Here is a 27,667-nt window from a genome sequence, read left to right on the forward strand (position 1 = left end):
TTTTGAAAAAAAGGGCCAGATTCACAGGTACCCTTTGGCTGCTTCAACACCACAGAGCAGTTAGAACATACTGGTAAATCTGCCTCTCCTAGTATCTAATTGGAGTTAGGCGAGCTCTAGATACCAGGGGTGAGATCCTCCAGGGATGACAAATTTCCATTTACTTCGATAGAGTTACATCAATGCACACCAACTGAAGATCTCATCCCTGGAGTTTAGAGCCCACCTAACTTCTAGTAAATAAATATCATAAAGACATCTGGTCAATTCTGAGGCTTATGATTTAACTAGAAAACATCCATAACTTATCCTCTTAAGCCCAGATCCTTGAAAAAAGCTCTAGATAAGCAGACACCTGTGGCTTTATAGAGTCCCATCAAAGTAAAAAAGAATAAAGAAAAACACTGGTATGCTTGTTAGAAATCATATATCACCGATAAATGTAACCATTTGGGTATATGGTTCTCTGGTAGAATACTTGACCTAATCCTATAGGGGTTGTTTACAAAAAGTTTACCTCTTTAACTATACCCATAGTATAGTTAACCAGTATAGTGTACTGGTATAGATAAAGCAGTACAACATCCCTCCCTCGCCCACAAGTGTGCATGAATCTGTCCCAGTGTAAAGGTGCTCAGATTGATATCCTTATTCCCATAGGGGAAGGGGAATAAACTGTATTGGTTTAACACACCTTAATATTGGCATAAATACTTCCACACTAGGAGTTGCACCAGTATAACTATTTCTGTAAAAATTCATTCCCCTAACTCAAATAGTTAGACCAGCACAAAATCAGTATGTAGACTAGGCTTTAGATACTTCCCCACTAACTAAAGAAATGAAAACAAAGACAAGACAGAATTTGCTTTCTTATCAATTATAGCCTGAATTAACTTTGGTAAAAAGAATATTATGCAAAAAGGGATGAATTTCAACCTTTGACCTCTCATATCTATTTCAAATACTAAACAGAACAATACATCCATTTACCTGGCCTCAAACTACTGTCCTTCCGTATAAGAGAGAAGGCTTAGCAATACCACCAAATGATTTTGGTCTACATATGGAGCAGATCCTTAACTGGTGGAAGTTGTTACAATGGAGCTGTGACAACATATAGCAGCTGAGGATCTGCTCCCTAGTTTCAGCAACTGGGACACGGGAGTATAGGGACTCATCTTTACCTATCAGAAGATGATCTATCATTGGACAAAATTTGCTACCACCATAAGAAGACAGAAGTGTTCTTTCAGTACTGACTAGAAATGCTCTTAGGGAATTTACCGAGGATTATGCCACTAACACATGGCATATTATCCTTAAGCAATTTAAAACTGTCCAGAGAGTATCTCATATTTGTCCATTTATTTAACAACTCTTGATTCCCTGAGGCCCTTGGGTGCAACCTCTATTAATTTTGGGATGAATTTGGCATTATGATTCTCAAGGATATTTATGATAAAGGAATACTTATATCCTTTGATAGATTAATGAGGTACATGCCATACTCCAAAACAACACTTCTATTGGTATTTACAAATAAGACATTATCTATGGGAGGTAAATCATTTGAGAATGTTTGTACCCTTGTGTTCAATCCTTTAGAATATCAGATTTTAATTATGAATAAAGACTGCAGAAAGAATCTCCAGTTGATATCATTTTGGGCTGAATAAATATAGGGAAGAAGAAAGCGAAGATCAAGTGCAAAAAGAATCTGAATAAAAAATTCTGTGATGAAGTATGGATTGAGCTATATAAACAAACAAAAACAATCTCCATCAGTGTAAAACACCAAATGCTTACATTTAATGTTATTCATAGAATATGGATGACTCCAGAAAGTATGAACAAAATAACTAGTAGCAATGATGATATACATATAAAATGTAATATTGAAATTGAGTCTTGGCATGTGTTATGGAATTTTCATGGCGCTCACTAATTCTGGGCCAGGGTTGCAGAATTTATCAGGGATGTTCTGCAAATTCATAATTTATGTTAACCTCAGATTTTCTTGGTTCACTGTCTATTTGCCGTGTCTATGGAGAGATATATTACACTGTCTGCTGCTAGGACTCTTTTGACATACTGACAAAACACCACTGACCAGTCAGTAGGAGAATGATTAGAGTCGGTGCATATGTGTGTCATCTCTGAAAAAAATAAAAATAAAAAAACTGTTGAACAAGGTGAGAGGATCTCTGAAATGTATTTAAAAATTATGGAACTCTGTAAGACTGAATTGCACAATTAAAACAGAGAAGCTTTTTGTGATGGGAAAGGCCAGTTATCAAACCATAAATGTTTTTAATAAAAGGGAACACTAAAATAATAGCAAAATAAATGTGCATGTCTGTGTGTGTGTGTGTGTGTGTGTGTGTGTGTGTGTGTGTGTGTGTGTGTGTGTGTGTGTGTACAAATGCTCCAGTCACAAGCCAAATGGAAATGATTGTGTGTGTGTGCGTGTGTAGCTATATCTGGATATTTTCATAATGAAACAAGCTTAAAAGCAGAGATTATATATATAATATATCATTTTCCTTTGGCTTGTGGTTAAATAACTTGTTCCAGGAGCTTCCATAAGGCAGATAGATAGATAGATAGATAGATAGATAGATAGATAGATAGATAGATAGATAGATAGATAGATAGATAATCTGTTTTTAAATTTGCTTCATTGTAAAAATATTCTTTTAAAGACTGTAGCGCCATACACAAAACTCAATTTTAAAGCCAGTACAAGTTCCAAAAGAGGCAATATTAACATATATTTCTTTATTCCAGTATATTTGAGATCAGTCAGGAAGAGAACAGAAGTGAACAACACTAATGACTTTAAGAAAAAGATCAGTAACCCAAGAACCAAAATAGTATGAAATGAGAAGAAAAATCACAGGAATTTCTAGAGCAGTTCATAATCCTCAGTACGGGTTCTTCTGGAACAAGTTATTTAACTACAAGCCAAAGGAAAATGATTCCACATGTCACTGATAAACTGTCCAATGCAAGACTATCTGAAAACTAACTTGCAACTGGTTGTATAGGACTCTGAAACTCAAGTTCTGTTCAGTGAAACATTGATGAGCACAGTCAAGACCGTTTTCTGTGTTTGCACTAACAGATCTTGGCTCTTATCTTGCTCCCATTGAAGTTAATCAGAGATTAACCATTCATTAAACTCAATGGGGATTAAAAACAAGGAGCAAAGCTTAGTGAAGCTTGGAGAAAACAAACATACTGTTGCCTAACTGTGCAGTGCACATTTAATGCATTCTCTCTCCATAGCCCACATTTACAATAGCAAACTGATATGTGGCACACTTTGCTGCGATGCTAGAAATAGTGTACATACAGGTTCCATCTAGTGCTGCCCTCTGACCCAGACTTCTGAGCTACAGAAAACAAGAAGACACAAGCTGGCTCAACAAGGACCTTATTCAGAACTCATTGAAATCAGTGGGAGACTTTCCATTGGCTTTAGTGGACTTTGGATCAAATCCCAAATAAATATTTGACTTAGACTAACAACTTGTGAGGAAAGCTATCAGATATTCTTCAGTGAGGTTTGGTTTCATTTTCCCAAAAAGGAGAGATGATCTACTTCTTCTTGTGAGATCTTTAGATCACTTAGCTGAATGGAAATTAACGCTGGCTTGGAATCTGCCAACACACAAAATATGCCTAAAAATGCTGTACTCACCTTTCAAAAATATCATGGAGCTGGGAAATATTTAGGGGCTGCAAGTATCTTCTATTTATGCTGGAGATGCCCACAGCATTCATAATGTACGATAAATAAAAGCAGTCATTCCAAAACATTATAATAAAATGTTCACACCTTTAAAGTAAATACTACTCAAAATGAACTGCCACATTATTACTCCCAGACAAGGCTTTTCATAATTGGTACCATAATGAAAAAAGTCTTTATTAAATATAGAATGGCTTTTAATAAACTGACCCACGAAACACAAAGTGTTTGTAGTGATCTATTTGAATTGTTTTGCTGGGGAAAAGGTGGTGAATACTCACTGAGAAAGGATGATAAATGAGATGCAGCTATTTTTTCTGTTTTAAACTTTGCTTAATTTCTGGTTCATAAGCTAACTAGATAAAGCTACCAACAGCTGCTACCACAAAACACTTAACAATTATCTGATAAAATGTTGCTGAAAATATTGTAATACCTTCAACACAAGGCTGTAGAAATATGTGCATGTACTAATGACAATTTTCCCTCTAAATCTTCTTCTTCACTAATATTTATAGTCATGAAATCTTAAAGCACCTTTAATGTGCCTATAATCCTGCCCACTTGACAGCTTTTACATAATTTTCGAGGGTGAGGTGACCCAATCATCCCACGCTGTTGACAGTGCAGCTGAAATGACCCTCCAATAAATGAAGCAGGATTATCCAGACACTACAGCAAACAGCAGCTCATAATATGCATCAAGAAATTTCCATAGCACATTGGATCCTTGCCTTCAGTGACACATGGAGCATGCCTGAATTTCAAACACACATTTCCCCAGACACTCGATAAGTTTTAACGCACAAGTATAGTATGGAGGCTTCTGTCAAACAGGGTTTGTTTTCCACATTTGGAAGGAAATTGCTTTGCATTCACAAAACCACAGGCACAGCTTTAAACTGAATTATGTTGTTAACTTGTGCTTGGTTTAGTTGTTCCCTGACACTTGCAATGCATTTATGAGTTTACCCACTTAAAATTATAGAACATTACAGGAAATAAATTTTTGCCACAATAAAATCCACTATTGACAATAAACAAGTACTGGTGAATTGTATAGGGAATGATAAAATTGTGCAGAAGTTTTGCTGCATTTCTTATATCTCTCTGTAAAAATATCTCATACAAAATGCTAGCTGAATGCCCGCTAGGTTTACATGATAATGTCAAGCAAAGGTTTTGATGCTTGTTGCCAATTCATATCACATATGTTGTGCGCTGTAAATTTAGTTTATATTGGAATAATTAGCAGTGACATGGCCAGATTGTATTAATACTCCTGTTCCTATTGCTTAGGCTAGGTACTGAACAATTTGAATGTCACAAAATATCAATATGGATGCTTTATGGCATCATGCCAGAGCCGCCTCAGGACAAGATGGGTTGGGAGTGGTGACAGTTTTTGTAAAGACAGTGGAGTTTGTTTGGTCTCATAAGACATTTATGAGGTCAATTGGATGTCATTTAAAATACCAGCAGAGACACATATTTAAACTATACACAGTTTCATACTTACAAAACTGAACTCTGGGAGCAAATATTAAATACAATTTGCGTGCTGCATTTCTGAGTTGCACAACTAGAAAGAAAGCTGCGCTGCGTGTGGCAAAAAGGGAGGCATTCCTAGAACTATAGTTGCCCATTTGTCATCCCTGCATGAAGAATTTAGAAAAAAAACGAAACATTTAGAAGGAACAAAACCAAACGCTCGTCTACATTATAAACAAAGCCTGACCTTTACTAGCTAACCATTTAGATACTTATATAAGGCTTAACTGGAGTGTATATGTTTATGAAGCACATACTAAAAATGAGCAGTCCCTTCTTTCTACCCTGCTCCATAATACGAGAAAAGAGATGTCCATCAAATAAATCTATGGTAAGTAAATGTAAAAACAAGCAAACTTACTGCTTACTTATTGGGAGGCAGTATGGCTAGTGAATAGCACATCAGACTGGTAATTGGGAGATGTGAGTGCTATTCCTGGTTTTGACACCGATGTGCTATTTGACCCTGGGCAAGCCACTTCACTTCTCTGTGCCTCAGTTTCCTTGTCTCCCCAAAATAGGAATAAAGATACTTACCTTCATTGTTCTTTGAGACTCTTTGGATGACTAAATACTATACAAGAGGTAAACATTACCATTTGCATAACACGATAGGCATGTAGTATTCACTGTTACTGGAGATCAGTGAGTCAAACGCAATTGTTGCCTTTTAAAAATGCTTAATAACTTTTTAGTTACACATGTTAACTGAGGTAATCATATCTCATGATTCAAGATACAAGCCAGTTGCCACAGAATCAAGAAAGAGCTGTTCCCCCATTGCACATTTGTTCAGGTGAATTATATGAGGTTTTCACCTTTCTCTGGTGCATCAAGTATTGATCATTGCTGGAGGCAGGATATCAAGTTTAATGGACTAATAGTCTCTACTGGTATGGAAAACCCCATGTTCTTGGATCTCAGTAATAATACAGGGCTCTTTTCTTATCTGAGATCTGCTGGCATGCATCTTGGTGAATCTAAACAACACACATACGTAGTGAAAGACAACTATGTGTTATTCTATAATACTTTACAACAGGATGCATGCCCTTGCAGCTGGAGTTAGTAGTAACCCTTTAGGCTTGCTAACTATGCAGTTAAACACATGAGAAATATTCAGATGTGCTAAATTCATGTGGGTAGAAAATAAGCCAAAGTCTAACACCCGCAAAAATATTCATAGGAATATACGTATACAGCATAATGGGATCATTACATGTATCACTGAAACACAGCCATGATCATTTAACAGTGGACAGCAACACTGCACATCAGTACAGAAAAGAAAGAAAATTACTTCACATAATTTTATAATAAAATATAATTTAATTTTGGACTCCTGGTGTAATGCTTCAGGCATTTCAACAAGATGATGGGTCAGTAGTCATATCTTACACTGAGGTCGTGGAGCTTATAGCTAGTTACAGAAGTCATGACCAGCAGAGAGGGAGAGGTCAATGCCCATACTCAGGAGAGCAATTTAAATGCTACTCAGGGGGCATGGAAGTCAGATTGGATGGTTCAAGGACGCTGGGACTGACAATGTGGTCAGAGAGATAAGTGTAACCTCCTTTCCTCCCTGGGTTACCCAGGAGCAGGCAACACTCACTTATGTGTCTGGGTGGCCTGATGTTGTCGACAGTAAAGGAGATCCTGAGTATCCCAGTAGTGAAGTTGGATAGGGGAAATCCTCTATCCCAGGGATCGGCAACCTCTGGCACGCGGCTCGCCAGGGTAAACACTCTGGCAGGCCGGGCCAGTTTGTTTATCTGCCACATCGGCAGGTTTGGAGGATTGTGGCTCCCAGTGGCCGCAGTTCGCCATCCCAGGCCAATGGGGGTGGCAGGAAGCGCCGCGGCCAGCACATCTCTTGGCCAGTGATCGGCCAAACCTGCCAACGCGGCAGGTAAAAAAACTGGCCTGACCCGCCAGGATGCTTACCCTGGCGAACTGCGTGTCAGAAGTTGCCAACTCCTGGTCTATCCACGTGTCTGCTGCAGTCCTTTTACTTGTAAAGGAAATGAAAATTGGCGGTACCTCCACCTGGCTGAGCCCTGTACACACTCACTGGTGTGTCTTGAGAGCCTCCAGGAATAAACCTGAACTAATCTAGGCAATGGGTCAAACTCAAAAATACCATTATAAACAATATACGCTCCGATTAGAATTAACTCACTGTTAATTAACAATTTAAGAAAACATGGTATAACAGACTGAGATTAAGTGTCACAACTAATTTAAATCAGCAGGGAGCAGTTCAATAAATCAATTAACAAATACAACTTACAGTAAGAAATGAAACTTACCTAACTTGTATTTACACTGTCACCAGTTACACCACCCCCGAGTGCACACTCCTCTGAATTTCAGAGTTCTAAACACTTGCTTGCAGGGGCACATTTGGAGATCCTGAAGCTGAGAACAGCACTCTGTTGGTCCAGTAAATCAGTCCAGCCAAGGCAACAAGGGGAAGAACAATTCTAATTGGGGATCATTCCAAGCGGCACACTCCTTCTGAAGACTGGAGTTGTTTTAACCAGATGTCAGCAACCCTGGGAACTCTGGTTCTAGTTAGATAACAAGACTACTCCACCTCTTCTCAGACTCAGACAACCCCTTAAATTCTCTTTCTGTCCCCCTTCCCTTGCAAACACTTCCCCAAACAAGGGTGGGGGTTACTCACACTGCCTTCACTGCAGGCCCACCTCAGTCAGCTCTGGGCACAGTAACACTCTGTCATGGCCAGTGAAGCCACCGACAGACTCTGAGGGTATGTCTACACTACAGGATTATTCCAATTTTACATAAACCGGTTTTGTAAAACAGATTGTATAAAATCGAGTGCACGTGGCCACACTAAGCACAATAATTCGGTGGTGTGCATCCATGTACCGAGACTAGCATCGATTTCTGGAGCGTTGCACTGTGGGTAGCTATCCCGTAGCTATCCCATAGTTCCCGCAGTCATCCCCGCCCATTGGAATTCTGGGTTGAGATCCCAATGCATGATGGTGCAAAAACAGTGTCGCGGATGATTCTGGGTAAATGTCGTCACTCAATCCTTCCTCCGTGAAAGCAATGGCAGACAAACATTTCGCACCCTTTTTTCCCTGGATTGCCCTGGCAGACTCCATAGCGTGGCAACCATGGAGCCTGTTTTGCCTTTTGTCACTGTCACCGTATGTGTACTAGATGCCACTGACAGAGGCGGTACTGCAGTGCTGCACAGCAGCATTCATTTGCCTTTGCAAGCTAGCAGAGACGGTTACCAGTTGTTCTGTACTGTCTGCTGTGCCATTGTAAATTGGTGAAGAGATGACGGTTATCAGTCATTCTGTACCATCTGCTGCTGTCATGGGTGCTCTTGGCTGACCTTCGCTGAGGTCGGCCGGAGGCGCAAAGACAAAAATGGGAATGACCCCCCTGGGTCATTCCCTCCTTTATGTTGTATCTAAAAATAGAGTCAGTCCTGCCTAGAATATGGGGCAAGTGTGCTAGAGAACCAGTGTACCAAACAGCACAGCTGCTCCATGTCACATCCCACAGAAATGATGAGCTGCACCACCCGTTGCTTCCCTCCTCCCCCAACCCTTCTGGGCTACCGTTGCAGGGTCCCCCCATTTGTGTGATGAAGTAATAAAGAATGCAGGAATAAGAAACACTGACTTTTTAGTGAGATAAAATGACAGGTAGGCAGCCTCCAGCTGCTATGATAGTCCAGGCAGGTCATTAAACGGTGGGAGGGAGAGGAGCCCAGCATCCCACTGCTATGATAGTCCAGGCAGTACAGAATCTTTTCTTTAGACATGAAAGAGGGGTCTGATGGAGTTCAGCCCTCAGTTGCTATGATGAGGAGGCCCATCTGCCGGGAATAACCGGGAGTCATTCCTATTTCTACCCAGGCGCCCCTGGCCGACCTCACCTGAGGCCAGCCAGGAGCACTCATGGGATGATGACAAGGACGGCTGCCAGTCCTACTGCACTGTACCATCTGCCACTGGGGAAGGGAGGGGAGAGGATGCTGCTGTTCAGTGCCCCAGCACCACATCTACCAGCAGCATGCAGTAGACATACGGTGACATTGAAAGAAGTCAAGAAATGATTTTTTTCCCTTTTCTTTCACGGGGGGGGAGTAAATTGACGAGATATACCCTGAACCACCCCAGACAATGTGTTTGACCCTAAAGGCATTGGGAGCTCAGCCAAGAATGCAAATGCTTTTCAGAGACTGCGGGGACTGTGGGATAGCTGGAGTCCTCAGTCCCCCTCCCTTCCTCCATGAGCGTCCATTTGATTCTTTGGCTTTCCGTTACACTTGTCACACAGCACTCTGCTGTGGACTCTGTATCATAGCCTGGAGATTTTTTTCAAATGCTTTGGCATTTCGTCTTCTGTAATGGAGCTCTGATAGAACAGATTTGTCTCCCCATACAGTGATCAGATCCAGTATCTCCTGTACGGTCTATGCTGGAGCTCTTTTTGGATTTGGGACTGCATTGCCACCAGTGCTGAGCAGAGCTCCACGCTGGGCAAACAGGAAATGCAATTCAAAAGTTCGCGGGGCTTTTCCTGTCTACCTGGCCAGTGCATCCAAGTTCAGATCGCTTTTCAGAGTGGTCACAGTGGTGCACTGTGGGATACCGCCTGGAGGCCAATACCGTCGATTTGTGGCCACACTAACCCTAATCCGATATGGTAATACTGATTTCAGCGCTACTCCTCTCGTTGGGGAGGAGTACGGAAGCTGGTTTAAAGAACCCTTTATATCGATATAAAGGGCCTCATTGTGTGGATGGGTGCAGCGTTAAATCAGTTTAACGCTGCTAAAATCGGTATAAATGCGTAGTGTAGACCAGACCTGAGGCTCCCTGCTCAAAATCCCAGCAGACTCTCAACAGCAGCTTCTGCCCTTTTAGCAGCAGCTTGGCAGCAACTCCTGGTTTGGACAGACTTCCATAAAGCAATCCCAGCTCCTCTCCAGAAATGGAGCCCACTGCATGCTTCTGCATGCCCTGGAAGTCTCTCTGTCTCTTACCCTAGGCATCATGGGAGGTGAAGTCTTCAAGGCTGGATTGCAGCACTAAGGATCTTCCCAACTGGAATACTCCCAATTAATTTCAAAGGCCCCTCTAGTAAAAGGTGCCTACATAAAACAAGATGATTTTCTCTAAAACTTGTCAGAGAAAGGGTAACTTGGATAAAAGATGGTTGAATGTAAACTCTTTGGGCCAGGGTCATCTTCTGGTTTTGTTTGTACAGCCTCTAGCACAGTGGCATACTGGTCTGCAAGTGGGACAGCTAAGCCCTACCACAATACAAATAATAAACAATAAATGTATTGTAAGCATTCGGGGTAGGGAGCCGCCTTTTTATTGTGTGCACATACAGTTACTAGCACAATGGGGCTCTGATCCCTGATTCTTCCTGTCATCCATAGATGCTGCCACAATATAAATATATAACAATAACAGTTGTGAAGGTGTTGGGGTCAAACATTGTTTTCGGGGAAGTGGAGTAATGGGCAGTGAAATGTTCTTGACTGCATTAATAAAGCAAACTTTATCAACTGGGAAATTTTGGTAGGGAAGAATGGATTTTTAACAAAACTCAAGGGCTAACTCTCCTACGCTTGAAAAAAAAAGTGACATCACATATTTACTTAATACCCACAAGTTACATCCCATAATTTCATAAGCAGTACTTAGGCTGGCAAAGACATCCTAGGTGCAGAAATAATTACAATTATGAAACAAGAGTGATAATAAATATATCCATTTCTATATTAACTTCTTGTTCCTTCATTTTGGTAATATTTTATCATAATGTTTGCAGGACCCATTTGCATTCCAAGCATTCTTATTTAACTAGCACCATTTATTCAACAATAGATACAAAACTTTCTATTTTTAAAATTCTTTTTCCAGGCATGATCTTGGCATACAAAGTCAAATCCCAAGAGTGACTCTTATTTATATATTTTTAAACCAAACTAGTAAAAATAAAATCCATCTGAACAATTTTAGGTTACTTGAGGGGAAAACAAATAGAAGACAGTAGTTTCATCTGCTTTCCCCTTTCTTCAACTTCTGCAACACAAGGTCTGCATCAATTTTAAGAAAAGGAAACAAAAGTTGTTTTTTTCCCATATTATTTTTGGAATTTTTATTTAGATATATATATAAAACAATGACTAGGGAGAAAATTCAGTTTTCCCAGAATGTAATAATCGCTTTTCCCTGTGCACATTTCATGTACATTTGCAGCATGGCATTGACTTGATATATTATAATGGCTCCAATTAAACCACTATATCTATTGTATGAAAGATCCACACACCAGGAGGAATTTGTATCCACTAGAATTTAAAGGGGATGGCTTTTTTTAGCACTAATGAACATTACAAAATAAATACCATATTTACTGCACGTGAGCTGCATTTCACAAAAGCTGCAAATTTGTATTTAGATGATAGATCATAATACTTCCATTTGAAATGGAGTTAAAATCTTACAGTGCAGTATCATTTCACCGTAAGTAGGTTACATTGTGCTAATCTCCTTGGAATACAGTAATTGTCAGCCACCTGACATTCCAACCCGTGCAGAGGAGGCAAGGCAGATGAAGAGAAAATGCCACTATTCATGTCATGAGAAGTAAGGCAGAATCACAGAGTATTCACACTGATGCAGTTGTTTCCATTAGCTAGTGTAGACTAGAGGAGCTAGAACTTACTACAACTGTTCCCCTTTTATAGTCAGGCAAGCACATGTCCAGGTGCCAGTTTCCACAGCAACTGCAGAGCATGAGAGTAGCTAGATACTCATATGGCCAACATCACTGCAATATCTAAACTCCACACAAACACGTATTATCCTCATTTTTACAGATGGGGAACTGAGGCAAAAGAGCTCACGTCCACAAATGGACTTAGGTGCTGCAGCACATAGCTTTGGAATTCCGGAACACGGGTGGGAAAACTATGGCCCGGAGTCCACATCCGGCCCTCCAGAAGTTTTAATCCAGCCCTCTAGCTCCCGCCGGGTAGTAGGGTCCAGAGCTTTTCCTACTCTGGCGCTCCAGCTGGGGAGTGGGGTCGGGGGCTTGTCCCACTCCACGTGGCTCCTGGAAGCAGCAGCATGTCCCCCTCTGGCTCCTATGCATGGGAACAGTCAGGGGGCTCTGTGACCAATGGGAGCTTCAAGGGCAGCATCTGTGGATGGGGCAGCATGCAGAGCTGCCTGGCTGCGCCTCTGCGTAGGAGTCAGAGGAGGGACATGCCGCTGCCTCTGGGAGCTGCTTGAGGTAAGCGCCGTCCAGACCTTGCACCCCTGACTGCCTTCCGTGCCCCAACCTCCTACCCCAGCCCTGACCCCCCTCCTGCCCTCCGAACTCCTTGATCCCAGCCCAGAGCATCCTCCTGCACCCCCAAACCATCATCTCCAGCCCCACCCCAGAGCCCGCACCCCCAGCTGGAGCTCTCACCCCCTCCTGTACCCCAACCCCCAATTCTGTGAGCATTCATGGCCTGTCATACAATTTCCATACCCAAATGTGGCCCTTGGGTCAAAATGTTTGCCCACTCCTGATCTAGAAAGATCACTGGAATCCACAAACCCCATGTTTGGTGCCCAGGCTCTCAATATAATCAATGAACACCTAGAGAGCAGGATAAACTAAAGCCAGCATGCAGAGAACTGGCTAAACTAGCTAATGGGAGATGCTGAGGAGAGAGTGTGGCCAAAGCCCTGCCCCCTTTCAGAGATAAGCACCTACATCTGGGTTGCAGGGAGGCTCTTATCTCTGTTCATGATCCATAGCCAGGAACCCCTTTCCTGGAGTCAAGCAGCTTAGGCCCCTAAGCTATTTCTTGTGAAAAATGCTGGTGGAGACAGTGATGGTGTAGCTTCCTCTATAACTTTTAGAGCACTCATTGGGATGTGGGTGACCCCGATTCAATCACCTGCTCTGCCTGATGGGGAGAAAAAAATTAAACAGAGGATCTCCCTCCTCTTGGGAGGTGGCTCCAACCATTGGGCCATGCAACAATCTCTTGTGGGGTACCCTCAGACTATCCTTTTGAAGCTATTCCACTTCGGACTAAAGAATTGCATTGGAGAAGCAGGACTGGCCCCTAACTCTCCCACGTAGCTGCCCTAATCACTAGACTACAGAGCCATTTAGTTGCATGCTTTCTCTGGCCCAATGATTATTTAGGAATTTATCCACAGTAGAACAGCTTCTTCTGGAGCATTTGAGGAAGCCCTCACCTCAGAATATGCCATAGCTCACTTGTTAGGGTAATCAGTTTAGGAGACTCCTGCTCAAATTATTTTTCCCTAGGAAGCAAATTGGGGAACTGAATCTGAGTTTTCCACATCACAGGTGAGTGCTCTAGCCACTGGGTTAAAAGTTATAAGATGGGCACCACCGTATCTTCCTCCTCCTGTTAGACGTTGAATGGGGCTTGATTCAGTAGGTGTTTTGGGGGCATGCCTACCAGATCAGGCTTCACCAGCAAGTAGGGCCTACCTGCACTTGATTTGACAATCCCATTGAGGCTTGTGATAGGTTCCCAGACATGTACAGTGAGGCATTCTGCATCCACCCAGAGACAGAAACTTAGGCACCTAGGGAACTTTTACAGCAGAAATTTAGACTGAGCGAGTTTAGGTGCCAACAGGATTAGATGACAGCAAACTGGGAATTTTGTGAATCATAGTGGCAACTATATCTGGGATATATGCACAGATTCCCATTGTGGATCTGGAGCAGAGAGATTAAGAGTCTGAACATCCTTGGCTTCCACTGACTTCAGCATCTCTGCAAATTAGTCTCTAATGCATAACTTGCCACAGGTCAAAGAAGAAGTCTGGGAAGACCCTGAAATGGAACCCAGATTTCCTTAATCTCAGTCCAGTGATCTAAGTACAAGATCACTTTGTCACCACACCCAGAAGAAAGAGAGGGTTTCTTTTTCCAAGTAAGGTCTCTTTTATATAGTGAAACTCCACATACAATGGAGTGCTTGTGTGGAAAAAAGCCATTTCAATATTAGATGATTCCTCTATAAATATTCACCATACAGATGCTTAAAGAATTGAACTCACTGGCATTTATATATGATTTTTGTTTATTTATTGAGACAAGTAATGTGGGCCAAATTATGTGCATAGAAACATACTTGAAAGTAGTATTGAGTTCAACAGGAGTTGTGCCTATGCCTCTAGGTGCAGAATTTGCCCTATGAATGTAATATATCCTATTATCAACATAAAAATGGTTTCATCTATAAGTGCTATTTTAGGTTGCTTTTTTTTTAATTTAAGGGCTTTCTTTATAAATGAAATGAAACCTACTTTATTTCATGTTCAGTTTATAATTTAAATATAAATTTACAACATTTAAAATAAATCTGTAAGAAACTGTCCTTTTGAATGACCACAAGCTCAGATGAAAATTAAATTCAAATGTCAGTCTACAGTGATTCACAGAATCATAGAATATCAGGGTTGGAAGGGACCTCAGGAGATCATCTAGCCCAAACCGCTGCTCAAAGCAGGATCAACACCAACTAAATCATCTCAGCCAGGGCTTTGTCAAGCTAAGCCTTAAAAACCTCTAAATATGAAGATTCTACTACCTCCCTAAGTAACCCATTCTAGTGCTTCACCACTCTCCTAGTGAAAAAGTTTTTCCTAATATCCAACCTAAACCTCTCCCCTGCAACTTGAGACCATTACTCCTTGTTCTGTCATGTGGTACCACTGAGAACAGTCTAGATCCATCCTCTTTGGAACCCCCTTTCAGGGAGCTGAAAGCAGCTATCAAATCCCCCCTCATTCTTCTCTTCTGCAGACTGAACAATCCTAGTTTCCTCAGCTTCTCCTCATGAGTCATATGCTCCAGCCCCCTAATCATTTTTGTTGCCCTCTGCTGGACTCTTTTCAGTTTTTCCACATCCTTCTTGTAGTGTGGGGCCCAGTGCTCCAGATGAGGCCTCACCAATGTCAAATAGAGGGGAATGATCATGTCCCTTGATCTTCTGGCAATGCCCCTACTTATACAGCCCAAAATGCCATTGGCCTTCTTGGCAACAAGGACACAGTGTCAACTCATATCCAACTCAGATCCTTTTCTGCAGAACTGCTGCCTAGCCATTCAGTCCCTAGTCTGTAGCAATGCATGGGATTCTTCCATCCTAAATTCAGGACTCATTAATGAAGATATTGAACAAAACGGGCCCCAGGACCAACTGTTGGGGCACTCTGCTTGATACTGGTGGCCAACTAGACATGGAGCCATTGATCACTACCTGTTGAGCCCAATGATCTAGCCAGCTTTCTATCCACCTTATTGTCCATTCATCCAGCCCATACTTCTTTAACTTGCTGGCAAGAATACTGTGGGATACCATATCAAAAGCTTTGCTAAAGTCAAGGAATAACACATCCACTGTTTTCCCCTCATCCACAGAGCCAGTTATCTCATCATAGAAGGCAATTAGGTTAGTCAAGCATGACTTGCCCTTGATGAATCCATGCTGACTGTTCCTGATCACTTTCCTCTACGTGCTTCAGAACTGATTCCTTGAGGACCTGCTCCATGATTTTTCCAGGGACTGAGGTGAGGCTGCCTGGTCTGTAGTTCCCCGGGTCCTTATTCTTCTCTTTTTTAAAGATGGGCACTACACTAGCCTTTTTCCAGTCATCCAGGACGTCCCCGGATTGCCATTAGTTTTCAAAGATAATGGCCAATGACTCTGCAATCACATACGCCAATTCCTTTAGCACCCTCGGATGCAGCGCATCCGGCCCCATGGATTTGTGCTCGTCCAGCTTTTCTAAATAGTCCTGAATCACTTCTTTCTCCACAGAGGGCTGGTCACCTCCTCCCCATGCTGTGCTGCCCAGTGCAGTAGTCTGGGAGCTAACCTTGTTTGTGAAGATAGAGGCAAAAAAAGCACTGAGTACAATAGCTTTTTCCACATCCTCTGTCCTTAGGTTCCCTCCCTCATTCAGTAAGGGGCCCACACTCTCCTTGACTTTCTTCTTGTTGCTACCATACCTGAAGAAACCCTTTTTGTTACTCTTAACATCCCTTGCTAGCTGCAACTCCAAGTGTGATTTGGCCTCCCTGATTTCACTCCTGCATGCCTGAGTGTAAGCATGTGGACTCACCCCTGCAGCACCTCCTGCTGGTATCTGTCTGGAATTAGCTCATCCAGCTTCCAGAGTGCCCTCTACAGACCAGTGATCTGCCTTACTGCTGGCCCCCATGTCCCTTCCAGGACCCCAGTTCCCCTTTCTCTGAGTGCTGCCCCTCTGACAGCAACCCCTCAGATTCAGGGTTTCCCCACCCAGGGGAACCCCCACCCCCTATCCCCACCTTGCCTCGCTGTAAGGCTGCTACCAGTCACCAACTAGCCCCCATTCCCTGGGGCAGACTGCAGTGTATGCCACTCATCACTGGCAAGGGGGGTTTGGACCTGCTGCCTTCCTCTAGCACCCAGTACCTTTTTAGGCCTTAAAACCTGGGGAGTTGCCAGCCAGGAGCTCCCCTGCTCCTCTGGCTTTCCCCAGCCCTGCTTCACTCCTAATACCCTTTCTGCTAGGCAGCCAGGCCCTGCTTCCTCTCAGACCAGAGAGAGAGAGACTGTTGAGCTCCTGGCTCCCATCGTCTTATATAGGGGCCAGCTGGGCTCTGTTTGGGGCATGGCCGCAGCTCCGCCTGCTTCCACCAATCAGCCCAGTGGCTGTTTGCCTGCAGGAGCGGGTGACCACCCCGCTACACTGAGCAATATTTTTATACTCCTCCTTGGTCATTTGTCAAATCTTCCACTTCTTGTAAGCTTCTTTTTTGTGTTTAAGGTCAGCAAGGAATTCACTGTTAAGCCCCTAGCTGGTCACCTGCCATATTTTCTTTCTATAAATCAGAATGGTTTGTTCCTGCAAACTCAATAGGGATTCTTTAAAATACAGTCAGCTCTCCTGGACTCCTTTCCCCCTCATGTTATTTTCCCAGGGGACCCTGCCCATCAGTTTCCCAAGGGAGTCAAAGTCTGCTTTTCTGAAGCACAGGGTTCATATTCTGCTGCTCTCCTTTCTGACTTGTGTCAGGATCCTGAACTCGACTGTCTCATGGTCACTGCCTCCTAGGTTCACATCCATTTTTGCTTCCCCCACTAATTCTTCCCAGTTTGTAAGCAGCAGGTCAAGAAGAGCTCTGTCCCTAGCTGGTTCCTCCAGCACTTGTACCATTTCCAAAAACTTCCTGGATTTGTCTGTGCACCGCTGTATTGCTCTCCCAGCAGATAACAGGGTGATTAAAGTCTCCCATGAGAACCAGGGCCTGTGATCTAGTAACTTCTGTTAGTTGTCAGAAGAAAGCTTCATCCACCTCATCCCCCTGGTCCGGTGGTCTATAGCAGACTCCCACCATGACATCACCCTTGTTGCTCACACTTCTAAACTTAATTCAGAGAGTCTTAGGTTTTTCTGCAGTTTCATACCAGAGCTCTGAGCAGTCATACTGCTCTCTTACATACAATGCAACTCCCCCACCTTTTCTGCTCTGCCTGTCCTTCCCGAACAATTTATATCCATCCATGACAATACTCCAGTCATGTGAGCTATCCCACCAAGTCTCTGTTATTCCAATCACATCATAGTTCCTTGACTGTGCCAGAACTTCCAGTTCTCCCTGCTTGTTTCCCAGGCTTCTTGCATTTGTGTATAGGCACTTAAGATAACTCACTGATCGTCCCACTTTCTCAGTATGAGACAGGAGTCCTCCCCTCTTATGTTCTCCTGCTCGTGGTTCCTCCTGGTATCCCATTTCCCCACTTGCCTCAGGACTTTGGTCTCCTTCCCCCAGTGAACCTAATTTAAAGCCCTCCTCACTAGGTTAGCCAGCCTGCTTGCGAAGATGCTCTTCCCTTTCTTCGTTCGGTGGAGCTCGTCTTTAGCTAGCACTCCTCCTTCTTGGAACGCCATCCCATAGTCAAAGAATCCCAAGCCTTCTCTCTGACACCACTTGTGTAGCCATTTGTTGACTTCCACAATTCAATGTTCTCTATCCGGGTCTTTTTCTTCCACAAGGAGGATGGACGAGAACACCACTGGCACCTCAAATTCCTTTATCCTTCTTCCCAGAGCCATATAGTCCAGGGCCGGTGCAACCATTTAGGCAAACTAGGCGGCCGCCTAGGGCACTTAGTAGTTGGGGCGCCTAAAAGCCCGCTCAGGTGAGGAGGTGGAGTATAAGTGAGCTGGGGTGTGGGGGGGCGTGGGGAGGGCTGCTCACAGTAACAGGGGTGGGGGCGCACGGGGAGCCGCTCCCCGCCCCAGATCACTTCCACTCTGCCTCTTCCGCTGAGCACACAGCCCAGCTCTAAGTCTCCTCCAATCAACGTCGCAAGCCTGGGAGGGGAGGAGAATTAGAGCAGCACCGGGGTGCTCAGCGGAGAAGGTGGAGCCGAGGTGAGCTGGAGTGGGCTCCCCAGGAGGGGTTAGCTGCCATGTGGGGGAGTCTCCCAGGTGGAGTTAGCTGCCATGGCGGGGGGGGGGCTCCCGGGTGGGGTTAGCTGGTGCAGCGGTGGGGGGAAGTCTCCCCAGGTGGGGTTAGCTGCCACGGGGGGGGGGGAGTCTCCCCGGGTGGGGCTAGCTGCCACGGGGGAGGGGTAGCTGCTGCGGAGGGGGCTCCTCGGGCAGTGGGGGCAGGCTCCCTGGGTGGGGGGCTAGGTTAGCTGCCATGGGGGGTGGGGTTAGGTGGGTGGGGGGTGGCGTAAGGTGGAAGTTTCACGCCCTGACGTAGTCTGCAGTGATCTGCTCAAGGTCGTTCTTCACAATATCATTGGTGCCCATGTGGAGAAGCAGGAAGGTGTAGCGATCCGAGGGCTTGATGAGTCTTGGCATTCTCTCCATCACATCATGAATCCTAGCTCCTGGCAAGCAGCAGACCTCTCGGTTTTCCCAGTTGGAGTGGCAGACAGATAACTCAGTCCCCCTAAGGAGAGAGTCCCTGACCACCACTGCCCTCCTCCTTCTCTTGGGAGCGGTGGTCATGGATTCCCCATCCTTAGGATAGTGCATCTCATGCCTTCCAATCAGTGGAGTCTCTTTCTGCTCCCTTCCTTCAGATGTATCATCTAGTCCACTCTCTGCATTAGTACCCCATTAGATTTATGAGTTGCAAGTTTTCCCTGTTTCTGTTAGTAATATTTGTACTCTCAATTAAGCACAAATTCATTTTAATTTAAAAGCTAGTGTCTGTTGGCCCCAAGGTGTATGCCATGTAGTGCAGTTACTACACCTTTTTGTTTTATCCCTAGTATTGCACTTTTCCTGAACAACACCACAAACTCTTTCACAGGAGAAAGGCTCAGCTGAAAACAAAGCCTACCTAGCAATTAGCAATTGCATTGTTTGGCACTTGGTATTTTAAAATACCCAGATGCATTTGTTAAGTTATGGGGAAATCGGAATATTTGTTTGAGCACAAGCTCATTTAAAACAAAATAAATCAATAGTGGTTTGTATACTACTAGTGCTTTTCAACCACATACTTTTCAATGAAGCCAATAACATTGTTCTCTCCCAGATAGTCCCAAGGCACTGAAACAGGTTGAGTGTACACTTTTTGTTTTTACTTTCTTCTTGCCTTGTAACAAGCATGTACAAGAACTAGAACCTGCATCTTGAAAGTGACCTGCAGGTTACCAAGACTACCAGTTGGGAAGCTTGTACTGAGTAAATGCTAGGGCAGCCAGCTATAATGTGCTTCTGAGCAGGTAAACTACATCAAAGGAAGCAGGGGGTACATACGGGATTAGAAGTTGCACAAAAATAGATGATGCAGAACTCTGGACTCACAGCTACTCACATCATCATAAAGCACTTTAACATCAGAATAGACCACTGCAAGTCAAGGAATAACTGGCAAAAGTATATGATGTGGTCATATTCTCCATGATAGGTAATTTACTTAAGTCATGGCATTTTGCATAGGCTGATGTTTTTTAACAGATTTCAGAGAGAAACAGTACGTAGGAAAATGAACTATGGTACAGGAAAGGTTAAAAAAATGCAAGAACAATGCACCATTGGTGCGATAGTATAACAACATATAAGCAAATACTGTATAAAGAAATAGAAGCAATCAGCTAGAAGGTCTGAGCAACACCAAAAGACAAATGGAATCAAACTGGAGTGTATAGTTATACTTGGTTCTTATTTTAAGAAGCATTTTCCATCTTCAAAGTGCTTTGCAAACTTAATCACAACACCGCTGTAAGGTAGATATTATCACACCAATTTATAAATAGGGAAATCTAGGCAGAGAAATTAAATGATTTACCTCAAGACTACAGAGGAAATCAGCATAGAGCAGAGATTAAAAGTCAGAAGCTCCTGGCTTCCAGTCTTGTCCTCAAGTCACTACACTCCATCTCTCTACTTTGAATTCTTTTTCACATGCTATGTATCCCTTTCACGTGACTGGTGAAGCCAGAGAGCAGGCCCACTGTAAAATTTATACACTTGGTTTCTGAAAAGTGAATGTGTAATCCAGGGGTCAGCAACCTCTGGCATGCAGCTCACCAGGGTAAGCACCCTGGCGGGCCGGGTCAGTTTGTTTACCTGCCTTGTTGGCAAGTTTGGCCAACTGCAGCTCCCACTGGCCGCGGTTCGCCATCCCAGGCCAAAGGGGCTGCAGGAAGCGGCGTGGGCAAGGGACGTGCTGGCTGTGGCTTCCTGCCACCCCCTTTGGCCTGGGACAGTGAACTGCGGCCAGTGGGAGCCGCGATTGCCCGAACCTGCGGACGCAGCAGGTAAACAAACCGTCCCGGCCTGCCAGGGTGTTTACCCTGGTGAGCTGCGTGCCAGAGGTTGCCAACCCCTGATGTAATCTGTACTGTTTCTCAACCTGTGCTACTAAGTGAAAGGGCATGTAAAACGGCTACTGGTTTATAAAGGATCAGCTAACGGTAAATGTAGCCAAAGTTTCCAAACATGAGAATGTTGTAAATTCTGTTTTTAGCCATAGATTATTTTCATTTACCTCCATGGAATGGACTGTGAGACTGATTCTAAAGACCGCGAAAATGAGTCATGGCGCTATTGTACTTGTATTTGGGCTAAATTCTCTGCTGACGTCAATAGAGTTATGCCAACAGAAAAGTTAGCTCTACCTATTCTTCATTACCCATATTCATAAATCAAGTGGTATAAGATGGACTGTTACTCTTAGGGAATACCTGAGAACATCACATTAGCGATCTCTTCATCTCTTGCTTCCACCCCTAATTTATAGCTTTTTCACACAACCTTTTACCCCTGTACTCATGTCCCTTTTCCTAAATAACAAGCTACAACCTCCTCCTCCTTCAGATCCCTCCTAAAAGCCAGCCACTTCCACTGAGGATTTGAACATTTATTTGCTCTCTACTCCTGTCCATCCCTTCCTCACACCTAATCTTTTTCTTCCTATTTGTCTGAGTTAAATTGTAAACTTCTGAGGGTATTGAGTGTGTTTTTAAAACTCCACACCCAGTGCACCTACAGCACCATCAGACCTATGGTTTTAAGACACACAGAGTTGAAAATAGTTTTTAAATAAGGTCTAACATTTGAAGTTAGCTTTAAAGCAATATAGAGAAGCAGTTCTGGCTCCAAGGAAATCAAGAGGAGTTTTGTTATTTACATAATTTAGGAGCACGATTGGGCTCCTACACAAATAGTAAGTGCAATGTAATAAATGTTGTGGTGTTGAAAATTGTTTGGGAAGTGGGAAGGGAGCATAAAGGCAGGCTCTAACAAGCTCTTCTATTCACTGGGATTCTGGTTGTAAGAGACTTCAGAGGGGAATAAATATTTTATACAATGGAAGGTGGGGAAAAAACCTATGAAACAGCCTTTTCTGTTTTTAAATATGAGCTATGCTATGGCTAAAGACAAGCAGCAAAATCAGAAAGAATAAATACAATGAACTGGAAACCTTATATAAATAATACAAAGAATAATGCATTACTGTGGGGAGGAAAAGCTGTAATTGCCTTAGAAGTGTATTGCTATTGAAGCAGGAATTAAACTGGGTGGAAATGATGATGCATTTGTTGGCCACTAGCTCCTGCAGATGGAGATTTTCAGTCGTGAATGATATTAAAGCTAGAGAAAAAGTTAACTAAGTCAGTGGTTCTCAAAGCTCGTGCACTGTTTGTTCAGGGAAAGCCCCTGGTGGGCCGGGCCAGTTTGTTTACCTGCCGTATCCGCAGGTTTGGCTGATTGCGGCTCCCATTGGCTGCAGTTCGCCACTCCAGGCCAATGGGGGCTGCGGGAAGAGCGGCCAGCACATCCCTAGGCCTGCGCCACTTCCCACAGCTCCCATTGGCCTGGAGTGGTGAACCGCGGCCAGTGGGAGCCGCGATCAGCTGAACCTGAGGACATGGCATGTAAACAAACTGGCGTGGCCCCCAGGTGCTTTCCCTGAACACCGGCTTTGAGAACCACTGAACTATGTAGAATGGCTGGTCTGTCAAATCGCATGGTTAGAATGTATTTGTTATATGAGTAAATTTCACCGATGTGACACTTCCATAACCTTAATGAGTGCTTGCCATGACCTCATATAAGATACAAGAAAGCACTTAAGAACATGCTTAACTCCCAGCCACGTGCTTAAGTGTTCTCTTGAATAAAGATGCCTTCCTGAGTCAAGGCCACAAGCAGAGCTATTTCTGACAATGTTATAGCAAGAAAAAATAATTCTGTTTTCCAAATTCAAACTAAACCTTGTATTAATGGCTAAGGTACTGTTTAGGGAATTTGTTGTTACATATTGTGAGTACATTTTCTTCATTTTAATCGGGCTCAGCCCTTTATTTATGGCTTCTAAGCATTTGGTTAAAGGGGACAGAAATCAGATTCACAGTTAGTGCATCAGGAGCCGTAAGCCATTTTATGTGCAGATTTCCAGTTTCAATTAGCAGGAATTTTCGGTCATTGGATGATGTGAAAAATTATCTAATTTCCATTACATGAAACCAAACCACTAAGATGTTTCTGATGAGGGAACCAGTGGCCTCATATTTCCTGTGGTGTGCCATCTCTATTAGACTTTGTAAACTGCGGCAGTTTGAAGTCTTTAACCAGCCATTACTAATAAGCATATGTTAATTGTAGCAGAGATCATAAGCAGGTCAATTAGGAGGCAAAGACTGGAACAGAATGAAACATTCAGCTGGAGGGAAAATTCAGGGCAGGTGTGGGCCAGCATGCACTGCCCTGGCAGGAACTCTAAGCATCTTGGGTAGAGCTCATTTAATGTTTTGATTTGCTGAATTTGCATTTCAGATTTTCATTCCTAATAGACAATATTGTCAGTCTTTGTTAATGAGGACTCTGATTACATGTGCCATTATAATTGGGAATTAGCAGGCTAGCCTTGTTTTGGAGATTAAATCTAATATAAATTGGATTAAAGACAATGCTGTTGAAGTCCCTTTCTTTTTTGTTTTCTCAAGTCAAAGGTGAGGAAGACTCCATTTGTTTTGTACATATGGCTCTTACCTTGATTAGCATGTTTCAAGACTTGTTTATACTTTTGAATATAGCACCTATTAGCAGTTCCTATATATGAAATTTCTATGTTTATTTAAATGATCCTGATAAGTTGAACATTTTTATTATTATGGGTTGATTGTTTTTAAATCTTGATAGCTGGGAATTAAATACATTCTATAATTTTTTTTAGTATAAACAAAAGAAGTATCTTTAAATTGAGATTTATGCTCCTGTCCTACAATTTGCTATTCAGTACATATTCTTGAATTAAAAATGAACTTTTCCTTGAGATATTTGAGCCTTTGCTACTGTTTCTTACATGACTCCATTGACATCAATGGAGTTACTCGGATTTACATGAGAATAGACTCTGATTTATAGCCTATCACTAGGCAGATATTTAAACATATTTTTAGTTCAGTTTCAAACAATCAGAGTGAGAATTTTTTCTCGTTATTTGATCTCAGGTATAAGTATGAGGCAAAGCTTTTGCCCAAAGATAAGTTTTGTCATTGGCTGTAGTAGTTTTACTATAGGTCTTTTTGTAATTACAGCAGCATCTATTGAAGGGCACTTTTCATGCATCTCATATTGCAGCATTATCTCTTACATCAAATATAGCTCTGTTCTTTTAAAATTCCCATGGGTCATTTAATATTATAATATTGTTATACTCCAACAATTTCATTATTAAGTTCACAGAACAACTCTTCACAAGTTATCACTGGGTTTGAATTGCAGGGGGAACAGTTTAGCAAATGAAGGACCATATATCCCATGCCATAGCATCTTCTGTTTGTTTGAGTGCAGATTACTATAAAAAAGAGAAAAAACCTCTTCACTTACAGTCCATAAAAAGAAAACAGAAAGAAAAATCTCCAAATCTTCCATTAGCAAAAGAACCATAAAAATAAGCCAAACAAATCAGTTAAGTTTCTGTAGTCTCAGTAACTAAGGAATGTAAACACAATGCTTTTGATTCTTTATGATGGAAGATTTCTTTGCTAACTTCATTCATTTCTTAAAATGTCTCTCTTTGTGGCTGCTCATATAGTTTCTTTTGGACTAGCTCCTTATTGGTGTATATCAGGTGCTTTCCTTGCCACGGTAGTGCAATAAATATTAGAACACAAGCGTGTGGGATCTAAGATGAATTATTCTGTGGAAAACCTTCTAGGGATACACTGCTATACAGCCAAAATGCTTCTGAAATAAATGTAGTCTAACTTTACTAATTCTGGGTCACTGAGAATGAAAATGATGCTTACAATTGTTGATTGGCTCTAGTTTTCAAGATATGCTATTGGGTCAGTATATACGACCCTTGACTTGGGAATGGTGGAGGATAAGTGAGTTATAAAGGGAAGGGATCTCAATTTAAACCAGAAATGACTAAAATATATCTTTGACTGGATCTATGAATAAATCTATGACTAGGTTTGGACAGTACTTGCTTTTTTGGCAAAACAATGAATGATGCAATCTGAAGCTGGTATTGCGTCACACATGATATGAATTGCATCGTGTTATTCCTAGAAGTCATGGATGATGCAATCATAATGAAGCTTACATCACTCTGCTGAACAAATTGCCCTATATCAGCTCTAGAAATCATACAGTGTCATGCTCTCTTATTTGTCAGTGTTTGATTTTGCAAAGGGACACATTTCTGTTTAGCCAAAGTGAACAGAGATGCCTCGTACTTGTGTGAACAGTGCAGATAACTTCTGCTATGTTTGTGGTGAAGTCACTTTTGCATTCCAAAAGTGCAGTATAACCACTATGTTTAAGAAAGCCTATCACCTTTCTTTTGGCTGCAAAATTGGAGATCAGGACAAGAGGTGGGCCCCACACATATGCGGCAACACTTGTGCAACAAATCTTCGCCAGTGGTTGAACAGGAAAAGGAAATCTATGCCTTTTGCAGTGCCAATGATTTGGAGAGAGCCAACAGATCATACCAGCAATTGTTACTTCTGCATGATGCCTCCAGTTGGGAAAGGTGTGTCAAAGAAGAAAAAGTGGACTGTGCATTATCCAAACATTCCATCAGCTATACGCCCAGTACCCCACGGAGAAGGACTGCCAGTTCCTGATGCACCAGAATCATTCTCACTTGAGTCAGATGAGGAAGAGAAAGAGGATGAAACTTCTGGTCCTGAACCATCAATGTCACAGGACCCACATTTTCTCCCATCCTCCTCCTCTGAACCACACCTCATAAGACAAGGTGAACTGAATGACCTTGTCAGGGATTTGGAACAACCAAGAGTAAGGCAGAGCTGTTGGGCTCCAGACTACAGCAGTGGAATCTCCTGGCAGGCTGTCAGGGCAAATGGAGCCCATCAATGCTTGCAGACTATTGCTGGACAGTGACAAGAGATGCTCCATTTAATGAATACAAGAGACAAGCCAAGAAGCGCCGAGTAGACACTGAATAGGACTAAACTATGTACAGAATAGTTTTTTGCCTTTTGTTTCATAATAAATTTTATTTCTATAACCCTTTTGCTGATTTTTAAAGTGTTACGTAAACAGGACAGGACAGCAACCATAAACACATGAAAAGACCTAGGTTTACAATTTATTATTAAAACTCTACTATCTACACAATATACATAGACATAAAATGTAAAAACTTAAATATCTTAGAAACAGTAGCCAATCAGTTGTTTTAATTGTCATATTTGAATTCAGCACATCAAAATACATAATAAATATCACATTTTATCTCTGAAGCAGACAACTTCTCAAAAATTGTAAACCAGTGATATCAGTGTCCTTCTGCTACTTCCCTGGACTGAGAACCAGGCACATTAATACAAAATGCAAAATGCTAGTTGAAGTTATTTGCTTTCAAGCTCAGAGGAGAATACAGCACATCAGTTACAAAAAAGAAAAAGAAAAACTGACTTGTTGAAATCTGAATGCAAGAGGCTTTTCCATACTGTTGCACTGAAACCCTTGACACAACCAAGAAGTTGTTTTTCTTCAGTCTAAGCTTCAGAGCAGATCAAAACATCAGAGTTGAAATGTCTCCAACCCAAGCTATTTACATCAGTTGTTCAGAACAGATAATGTTATTTATTCTAAAATAAGACATGGTGAGTCATAGAGATGCGCAAGTAATCAGGTTCCGTGTGTGTTTGACACTCTGAACATTTTCATTTGGCATGTATCTTACATGGTGGATAACCTCTCTTACTGTTACAACTTTGTCTGATATTTATGTATAATATTAGGGTTTTTATGGAGACACATATTTCTTTCTTCATCGCTTACATTTATTTCAGAGAGAAAGAGGGAGAAGCCGATGCCTGCACAATGAAAATCATCTCAGGAAGTAAATGTGATCAGAGTTGTGTTAGGATGTTAGTGTTCAGTGCTAGCATCTTGGTATTAATGCACCTGCACCTCCAACATCCGTCCACCTCCCAGGTGCTTCCAGCACTGAATTCTATTATCTTGCTACTACCATAAAAATAGATGTAGCCTTTGACTAATGAAGAGTAGAGGAATGGAAAAGTGTAGGATGTGTGATGAACAGACAAAGCAGGCAATGAAAAGTGCTGGAAACTTTATTTTTAAATAAAGGCCTAGAACATGTAGAGCAGAGTTTGTAATATTTGCAAGAACTCCCACAGCAGTAATAACACACATGGACATCACTTTTTATAACAAAAAATGGCACTGTGGTAAAAGTAGCCTATGCACTAAAGTTCTCTTTGAAAATTAGGGTATAGAACCCATTTTTAAGAACAAGTCAATTGTGAATTAGGACTGGACAAAAAGCTATACA

The sequence above is a fragment of the Gopherus evgoodei genome, chromosome 1, assembly GCF_007399415.2.
Source record: "Gopherus evgoodei ecotype Sinaloan lineage chromosome 1, rGopEvg1_v1.p, whole genome shotgun sequence".
NCBI lineage: Eukaryota > Metazoa > Chordata > Testudines > Testudinidae > Gopherus > Gopherus evgoodei.